The sequence below is a fragment of the Rhinopithecus roxellana genome, chromosome 2 (genome assembly GCF_007565055.1).
Source record: "Rhinopithecus roxellana isolate Shanxi Qingling chromosome 2, ASM756505v1, whole genome shotgun sequence".
In the NCBI taxonomy this organism is placed as follows: Eukaryota; Metazoa; Chordata; class Mammalia; order Primates; family Cercopithecidae; genus Rhinopithecus; species Rhinopithecus roxellana.
Window position 1 is genome coordinate 34,080,960 of NC_044550.1, and position 9,273 is coordinate 34,090,232.

Consider the following 9,273-nt stretch of genomic DNA (forward strand, 5'->3'; position numbering starts at 1 on the left):
TAGAAATTAATTTCTTACACTTCTGGATGCTTGGAAGTCTAAGCTTAAGGTGCTGATATTCAGTGTCTGGTAAGTGCTGCTCTCAGCTCCCAAGAAACCCCTTGTCACTGCATCCTCAAAAAGGGACAAATGCTGTGTCCTCACATGGCAGAAAGGTTTTATAAAAGGGGCAAAGTGGGTGAGCTAGTCCCCCCACCCCTTTTATGAGGTTACCAATTCCATTAAGGAAGGTTCTGCCCTCATGACTTAATCACCTCCTAAAGGCCCCACTTTTAATATTGTTCCATTGGAGATTAAGTTTTGACCTGAGTTTTGGAGGGGACACCAACATTCAAACCATAGCAATGGGCAAAAAACTTGATAGACATTTCCCAAAAGAAGCCAGCAGGGCAATGCAAATAAAAATCACAAGGAGACATCACTTCATACCTGTTAGAATGACTATTAACAAAATGACAAAAGGTTAAGTGTTGACCAGGATGTGGAGAAAAGGGAACCCTCATACACTATTGGTGGGAATGTTAATTGCTATAGCCATTATGACAGACAATATGGAGGCTTCTTGAAAAATTAAAAATTAAGCTACCATATGATACAGCAATCTCACTACTGGGTGTATATCTGAAGGAAATTAAATTGGTATCTGTTGCTTGCTTTCAGCATGAAGAACTTCAGTCCTGGTAGCAATTAATTTTTTCACTGCTTTTTTAAATTCGTGAATGTTACTGTCAGTTTTCAGAGGTAGCTTTGCTGGATATAAGATTCCCGGTTTTTGTGGGTTTGTATTTGTTTGGTCTGTCAGCACTTTCCATTAGTTATCCCATTCTCTCTGGCCTCCACTGTTTCTGATAATAAATCACCTGTTAAGCTTATTGGGACTCCCTTGTACATGAAGAGTCCATTTTCTCTTGCGGTTTTCAAGACTTTTTCTGTTTTTTGACATTTTTACTATGGTATGTCTGATTGTGGACCTCTTTGTGTTTATACTGCTTAGAGTTTGTTGAGCTCCCTGGATGTGTGCAGATTAATTTTTTTGTCAAATTTGAAAAGTTTTCAGCAATGATTTCTTTTATTATTAGTAGTAGTAGTATACTTCAAGTTCTGGGGTACATGTGCACAATGTGCAGGTTTGTTACATAGTGCCATTTGGTCTGCTGCACCCATCAACTCATCATTTACATTAGGTATTTCTGATAATGCTATCCCTCCCCCAGACCCTCCACTCCCAGACAGGCCCCAGTGTATGATATTCCCCTCCCTGTGTCCATGTGTTCTCAATGTTCAACTCCCACCCATGAGTGAGAACATATGGTGTTTTGTTTTATCCTCCTGCATTACTTTGCTGAGAATGATGGTTTCCAGTTTCATCTGTGTCCCTGCAAAGGACATGAACACATCCTTTTTTATGGCTGCATAGTATTCCATGGTGCATATGTGCCACATTTTCTTTATCTACTCTATCATTGATGGACATTTGGACTGGTTCCAAGACTTTGCCACTGTGAACAGAACATGTGCATGTGTCTTTATAGCAGAATGATTTATAATCCTTTGGGTATATACCCAGTAATGGGATTGCTGGGTCAAATGGTATTTCTAGTTCTAGATCCTTGAGAAATTGCCACACTGTCTTCCACAATGGTTGAACTAATTTACGCTCCCATCAACAGGGTAAACACGTTCCTATTTCTCCACATCCTCTCCAGCATCTGTTGTTTCCTGACTTTTTAATGACCATCATTCTAACTGGCATGACATGGCCTCTCATTGTGGTTTTGACTTGCATTTCTCTAATGACCAGTGATGATGAGCATTTTTTCATAAATCTGTTGGATACATAAATGTCTTTTTTTGAAAAGTGTCTGTTCATATCCTTCACTCATTTTTTGGTGGGGTTTTTTGTTTGTTTCTTGTAAATTCATTTAAGTTCTTTGTAGATTCTGGATATTAGCCCTTTGTCAGATGGATAGATTGCAAAATTTGTCTCCCATTCTGTAGACTGCCTGTTCATTCTGCTAATAGTTTCTTTTGCTGTGGAGAAACTCTTTAGTTTAATTAAATCCCATCTGTCTATTTTGGCTTTTGTTGCCATGGCTTTGGGTGTTTTAGTCATGAAGTCTTTGCCCATCCCCATGTCCTGAATGGTATTGCCTAGGTTTTCTTCTAGGGTTTTTATGGTTTTGGGTCTTACATTTAAGTCTTTAATCCATCTAAAGTTAATTTTTGGATAAGGTGTAAGGAAGGGATCCAGTTTTAGCTTTCTGTATATGGCTAGCCAGTTTTCCCAGCACCTTTTATTAAATAAGGAATCCTTTCCCCATTGCTTTTTCTTGTCAGGTTTGTCAAAGATCAGATGGTTGTGGATATGTGGTATTATTTCTAAGGCCTCTGTTCTGTTCCTGTGGTCTATATATCTGTTTTGGTACCAGTACCATGCTGTTTTGGTGACTGTAGCCTTGTAGTATAGTTTGAAGTCAGGTAGCGTGATGCCTCCAGCTTTGTTCTTTTGGCTTAACATTGTCTTGGCTATGTGGGCTCCTGTTTTGGTTTCATATGAAATTTAAAGTAGTTTTTTCCAATTCTGTGAAGAAAGTCAGAGGTAGCTTGATGGAGATAGCATTGAATTTGGGCAGTATGACCATTTTCACGATATTGATTCTTCCTATCCATGAGCATGGAATGTTCTTCCATTTGTTTGTGTCCTCTTTTATTTTCTTGAGCAGTGGTTTGTAATTTTCCTTGAAGAGGTTCTTCACATCCCTTGTAAGTTGGATTCCTAGGTATTTTATTCTCTTTGTAGCAATTGTGAATGGGAGTTCACTCATGATTTGGCTCTCTGTTTGTCTGCTATTGGTGTATAGGAATGCTTGCAATTTTTGCACATTGATTTTGTATCCTGAAACTTTGCTGAAGTTGCTTATCGGCTTACGGAGTTTGGGCTGAGATGATGGCGTTTTCTAAATATACAATCATGTCATCTGCAAACAGAGACAACTTGACTTCCTCTTTTCCTAATTGAATGTCATGTATTTCTTTCTCTTGCCTGATTGCCCTGGCCAGAACTTCCAATACTATGTTGAATAGGAGTGGTGAGAGAGGGCATCCTTATCTTGTGCTGGTTTTCAAAGGGAATTCAGCCATGATTTCTTTGAATGTATTCCACACCCTCATCTCCTCACCTTCTGTTACTCCCATTATTAGTTTTTTGGTGTGTTTAATGGTGCTCTACATTACTCTAGGCTTTGCTTATTTTTCTTCATTCTTTTTTTCTTTCTGTTTCTCATACTGCATAACCTCAATTGATGTATCTTTGAGTTCACCGATTCTTTCTTTTGCTGACTTAAATCTGCTATTGTAGCTCTCTAGTCACCCTGAGGTGATTGTAGTTTTGGCAGGATTCTCTATTACTACCTCTTCTCTGACTTCTGTTAGAATGTTTGCTCCCATTGATGCCAAAACCAGCTACCAGATGTCATTAATTTTGTTGGTTGCTCTACTGTTTTGGACAAATTCTCTGGGACACTCATTGCTCTACAATCTCTTTCAATTAAATTTGGTCCCTTTGCATGGGCACTTTTTAAAGCTAGTCTTTGAGATTTGTTCTGATTCTAGAAGAGCTCCTGTTAGTTGTTTCTTATGCTGTTCTTTCTGCTGAACTATCTGTCTTTATGGAGATTTAGTAGATTTCAATGAATAAATATTACTTCATTTGCTGTATGCCCTTAGGACAATTTTAGAAGACATTAGGTCATACGTAATTATATAATTTTCTTCACTTTAGGTTGTTTTTCTGGGGAGTGGGTTCATGGAGCTACTTTTGCCACCATTCTAGAAGTAGAATCCTCAGCAAATTCTTGAAGGAAATTCTGAGCAGCACAGCTCTAGGGCTGCCACTTCAGTTGAATTACTAACACCTGGGTTCAACAATGGCCTATGCTGAATGAAGTTGAGATGGCAGGATTTGGGGTATTATGTAGAAGAGGGAATTTAAAAGATATGAATGTTGGAGTGGATTTACCATGTGCAACCAGTTTACCCATGTCTAATTAGGTACCCTGAAAGGGTTCGGAGAACACTCTCTTCACCAAAACATTGAAAGTTACATTGGCCAGGGGAACATTAGTGTTCTTGAGAAGCCCTAGAGTAGTGACCGCACTCTGAGAATAAAGATGGGAGAGGTGGCACTTAATTACCAGAGGTAAGGCAGACATATAGGCAGACATATGTACACAAGGCAGTTGGGCCAGCATGGTAATCAGGAGGATTTGAACGACCAGAATATTTGGCTGTGACTAGTTGATCCTGGTATCCCTCAGACTGACACAGAAGGTCACCCACTTTGGTCCTATGTGGTCCATATAACTCTAGGTCTGGAATGACTGGTCTTTAAAAGGGAAAATAGAGTTGCAGCTCTAAAATGGGGCAGGGAGGAGTGTGTTTGGATCCATTGTTTGGATCCATGCAATGGATCCCCTTGAGCATCTCCTATTACACCCACTCAATGCTGAAGTGGAAGATTATTGGGGGAACCCGCCCCCAATATTTCAATGTAGGTTCTTTCTATTTTCCATACATGTCAGCTGGCTGAGAAATAAAGAGAAAGAGTACAAAGAGAGGAATTTTACAGCTGGGATGCCAGGGGTCACATCACATATCGGTAGGATGGTGATGCCCACCTGAGTCTCAGACCAGCAAGTTTTTATTAAGGGTTTTAAAAGGGGAGGGAGTATAAGAACAGGGAGTAGGTACAAAGATCACATGCTTCAAAGGGCAAAAAGCAGAACAAAGATCACGTGCTTCTGAGGGAACAGGACAAAAGGCAAAACAGAACTACTGATAAGGGTCTATGTTCAGCTGTGCACGTATTTCCTTGATAACTTAAACAACAGAAAACAGGGTTTGAGAGCAGAGAACCAGTCTAACCAAAATTTACCAGGGCAGAGTTTTTCCCCATACTAATAAGCCTGAGGGTACTGCTGGAGACCAGGACATATCTCAGTCCTTATCTCAACCACATAAGACAGACACTCCAAGAGCAGCCATTTATAGACCTCCCCCAGGAACACATTCCTTTCCCAGTGTATTAATATTAATATTTCTTGCTAGGAAAAGAATTTAGTGATATCTCTCCTACTTGCACGTCCGTTTATAGGCTCTCTGCAAGAAGGAAAATATGGCTCTTTTTGCCCGACCCCACAGGCAGTCAGACCTTATGGTTGTCTTCCCTTGTTCCCTAAAAATCACTGTTACTCTGTTCTTTTTTAAGGTGCACTGATTTCATATTGTTGAAATACACACGTTTGACAATCAATTTGTACAGTTAACACAATTATCACAGTGGTCCTGAGGTGACGTACATCCTCAGCTTACGAAAATAACAGGATTAAGAGATCAAAGTAAAGACAGGCATACAAAATTATAAAAGTATTATTTGGGAACTGATAAATGTGCATATTAAAATGAAATCTTCACAATTTATGTTCCTCTGCCATGGCTACAGCTGGTCCGTCCATTTGGGGTCCCTGACTTCCCACAACAAAAGAGGTACATACTCAGGATCCAGCAAATTCTCTTCTATGTTTCTAACCTTGAGAAACTCTGAAGCATGCAAGAAATGAGGCATATATAAGGATGTTTAATGTAGCACTGTTTATAAAAAAAGAAAAAGTGAAACAATTCAAATGGTCCCCAGTTGGGAAATTGTTTACTCATTCAATAAAATATTGCAAAACAGTTAAAACAGATATTAGAGCTATGTTTACAAACATGAATAAATCTTAAAAATACAATGTTGAATGAAAAAAAGTAATTTGCAAAAGGACGTATACAAAAGAATGTCACTTATGCAAATTTTCATAATAGCTAAAGCAAATCATATATACTCTTTTGGGTTACATGAATTATGTAGTGAAAACATAAAGCTTAATAGCAATGATTCACACCAACACCATGTGAGTGATGTTATACCAGTAAGAGAAAGATAAATAGATGAGGGAGGGCATTAACTTTATCTGTACCATTTCATGGTTTTTGAAATAGAAATTTGAAGCAGCTATAGCAAAAATGTTGACATCTTTTTCATCAAGGTTGTGTGCTTACAGACATATGTTACATAACTTTGGGAACTTTATCCTTAAATATTTCATAATTCAAAATAAACACTTTAAAAAGGAAATTGCTTCTTCATATCAACAAATTATTTGTAAAGAATTAGTATTTTTACTAAGTCCTCACTGACATACAACATATGATGTAATTGTAGAAGGTACCCCTTTTATTTACCCTTTATATCCGAAAGATAAATAAATGTGGGGTGTGTAACCCAGAAATGCAAGACATGTTAAAAGTAAATTATACAAAGTTTTAGGGATTAGGTCTTGGAGAAATGCCACCTGTCTACTTTCAAAGCTTAGATTAAAAGTTAATGGATTTTCAAATGGATTATTTTGCCATCTACAAACTTATAACCAAATGTAATTATGACCTTACACTATGGGTAAGTGCAAGAGAGTCATCTTTGCTATTTGGTCATTCATGCTCCCATAATTGGCAGGAAATAGGATTCTCCACTTGACAAGTAAAGAGAACCCTTTGAGAAACATGAGAGGTGTCACTATTATCATCATTGTATATTATATAATTGCTGGCACCCAGCAGTTATATAATATAGCAGACAGTTGAGCTTCAGCAGATCCTCTAAACTTTCTAATTATACAGATCAGAATATCTATCTGGAAAGTGGAATTCTATGTCTAAAATCACCCCTGAACTCTACAGTAGGTTGGTTTTCTTTATTGGCTTTTTTAGGAGAGCAAAATGCTCCATTTATTTCCTTGTATATAATTAAACATGGAGTAGAACAACAAATAAAAACTGAGTTATTGGAGGCAGTGTACTCAAGTCTTATGCCTCATAATGCTATTTCAACAAAAGTAAAAATCTCCATGGTGATTCATTTACTCTTCCAAATTATCCTATGAGATATTTTCCCAGGATTTTTAACATTAAAAGGTACTAGGTCAAAGTGCTTAGCTATAGTACAATATAATAAGATTTTAAATTATGATGAATATTCTCATTTCCCCACAATAAATATTTTAATGTACTATATATTTTTTTAAATTATGTACTTGTACAATATTGTACATTTGGCCCCAGTGCTGTGGTTTTAAATTATCTAGAATTGGGGGTAATATTGCCAAACAGAGCTGTTTCTAATTCTACCTCACTCTGTAATAGATACTTCAGGAGCACTAAGTATATGATAGGTGAAAGAAAATCGATATTCCTCATCACAAACATTGTATATTTGCTATTGAGGAGAGAGATGCTGGGCAGGTTAGCACCCCTGTAACTATTAAAAAATTTAAAATTCATCACTTTTTTAAAGCTACTATTTATGTAGCTAAAATCAGACAAAAATTATGAAACCATTTCAGATATTCTGTAATATTAGCCAAAAACATATTTTTTCATCAACATGAAAAATATAATCATACTGTCCTGCCCAAATACTTATGAGTTACATTTCTCTCAAATATTTTAAACTATAGACTTGCTTGTTTTTGTTCTTCTCTCTTCTTCTACTGTCAGAAACTTTGCCTTCAAAGTGCATGTTTCTTTTTATTCTTTTGGCAAATCTATGATTCTAACATCTTAAACATATTAACTTCTTGGGTCAACAAAAAATTTTCTCCAGTATAATTAATCTCAGTAATATGATGATGATACTTCAGTAGAAACCATCTGCAATTTAAAGTATTATTGCCAAGAACAGAAAATTGGCACATTAATTTGTAACATACAATAAAGGCCTTTCTCAACTTCATTTCCTTGGTAGATGCTTTTTGGGAACAATACTTTAAAAACCCAACACAATGCAGCAGAAGTATCCAAAGTTCTCATGGAAACAAAAGGTACCAGAGGGAGTGCATGAGTGAGGTAAGAGATGGTGCAGCACGCCAGGCCCTCAGGAGCTGAGTGAGTGCTCCCAGCAGCAAGGCTGGAGGCCAGTTTGCTTCCCTGGCAGGCAGAAGGGCCTTCCGGCATTGATATAAAAATGGGAAGACAAAAATGAGGGAGAGAAAAGGGAAGAGGTTGTATTAACACACAGGGAAAAGAACTGAGAAGGAACATGGACAAACAAATGGTTCGTGTCAGTCAGACTAATTCTTAGCAACAAAAACTTCTTAACTTCTACTTCAGACTATGACATCCATAGCTACATGGCTAGTGATTTCAAATTCATTCTAATACTGGAAAGAAGGAAGCAGAAAGCATCACTGAAACTACTGACCTGAGTTTGCTATTATTTATTATAGACACACATGTAATTATCGTGAAAATACAATGTACCACTGCTTAAATTTCCCTGTCTTACTTATGATCACTTAACCAATGGTCTCCATATTTACTCTCAATCACCTCTACCTCAAGTTCATGGTATTGTGTTCCCATTAGTATAGTTGCGTTCATTTGCCAGACTAAATTAATTTAAAATATCTAGAAAAAAATAAAAGATAAAACCACTCTAAAATTAGATTACAAAAGAAGTTATAACTAACCTAACTGGATAGCCAACAAAGATCCATTTTCTGTGAATATTTGTAGTTAGAATTGAAGCAGACTTTGAAAAATTCTAGTTTTAAATTTACCATTTGCATTTGGGAATGGTGATTATGCTAAGGAAAACAATGTGGTAACGGGGGAATAAGGAAGAGAGAGAGAAAGTTCTAAGAGCTGTGACTTGCATTAGTGAACTGGTCATCAGTAATGTTTATATATGACTGCTGAAATATTTTAAAAAATCAAAGCTCCTTCAAAAATACATTGTATGGGCAGTTGTTTAAATGTTGTATAAGAAAATCTTGTTCAATGATACTTTGTATTTCAATAAATTATACTCTCCAGCTCAGTAAACAGAAAAAAAAAATCTAAACTCCATGAGTCAGATAAGATAAACTTTAGGGAAAACATTTTGTAAATATGTTAATAAAATTTTGCTATAACATTGGTGATGCCAGTCAAAATCAAATACTATATTGTTTTATTTATTTTTGTTTATAACTTTTCTATCATTTTTAGGGATTTGAGTAATAGTGGAAAACTGCAATTTCTTGGTCTTCCATTTGAACCTAAGATCTGTAAACCACTAACCACTTAAAAAGAAGTTTTTTTAAAAAATCTGTATTGATAATTCTTTATATTATTTAAAAAATACCAGTTTTTGAATACACCAAACATCAAAAATATAGTTAAGCCTGTGTCATAAAA